We start from the raw sequence: 1,342 nt of genomic DNA on the forward strand, positions 1-1,342 counted from the left end.
TACTGCTGTGTGTCACTGGAGTGATTTTGCATGGGACACCTACCAGTGAGCTTTGTTTTTTTTTTATGTTTATTTTTGAGAGAGAGAGAGAGATAACGAGTGCACAAGCGGGGGAGAGGCAGAGAGAGGCAGACACAGAGTCTGAGGCAGGCTCCAGGCTCTGAGCCATCAGCACAGAGCCTGACGCGGGGCTTGAACTCACGATCTGTGAGACCATGACCTGAGCCGACGTTGGACGCTTAACCAGCTGAGCCGCCCAGGTGCCCCAACAGGGTTTTACTTTAGTTTTACAGTCCTAGGTCTATGAGAGATTGCAGCTTCCCTCAGGCGCAATGATCTGTATTGTTGACATCCATCCAAGAGTTCATTGAGCCACGTGCTTTGGGGAGACATTTCTTGTATCCAGAGTGACAAAGGCTGTCCTCTTGGTGGGATGGCTGCTCTGTGATGGGGGGCTGAGGGCTGGGTCCTCTTCTGGTGCCTAACTCATCTGGAGGCCACCTGGGAAGGCTTGTCTCCCATGGTGGATTTGTTTCTCAATCTCTGGAATGTTTAGTGCTGAGAATTAGGAGGTTTAAGACCATCACAGTAGTGACATTTTTGTGCGGAGAATCCAAGCATGTTTGCAATTTTAGGAACTTGTTTCAAAAATTACATTTAGAGTAATACTCTTGTACCCAGTGTATGCTGAGTAGCTGGTTGGACTCAGATTAAAGCTAAAACCTGGGGCGCCTGGGTGGCTCAGTTGGTTGGGCCTCTGACTTGGGCTTAGGCCACGATCTCGTCCACACGTGAGTTGGAGCCGCGTGTGGGACTCAGTGCTGACAACCTGGAACCTGGAGCCTGCTTTGGATTCTGTGTCTCCCTCTCTGTCCCTCTCCTGCTCGCAGTCTGTGTCTCTCTCGCAAGAATAAATTAAAAAAAAAAAAAAAAAGCAAAAAAAAAGCTAAAACCTGACTACATTTACACAGAGTACCCGGGCAGTGGGAATCCCAGGCTCAGTGTATTAATAGGCTTAATGTAGCAGAACTGCAGTCAGTATTTGCAAACGCTTTGCTTAAAACCTGGAGTACTTGAAAAAAAGGATATTACATATATAAATATTTGAAAATTTTAACCAAGTTTGTAAAAAGAGGTCAAACATTGGCACGGGACAGCTAAGTTATATTACAGTTATACTCAGAATACATTTAGGGAAGAAGTGGAAAACACTAACGTATTCACGAATTCTCAGGACCCCTGAGAGTCTCCAGAGTGCACAGGCCCCAGGTGGGCTCGTAGACCCGCCCTCTGGGCTCCTTCCGGCGCACAAAGAAGCGTAGTGCGCACGCGCGAGCCGCGC

Source organism: Neofelis nebulosa, chromosome 13 (genome assembly GCF_028018385.1).
Source record: "Neofelis nebulosa isolate mNeoNeb1 chromosome 13, mNeoNeb1.pri, whole genome shotgun sequence".
NCBI lineage: Eukaryota > Metazoa > Chordata > Mammalia > Carnivora > Felidae > Neofelis > Neofelis nebulosa.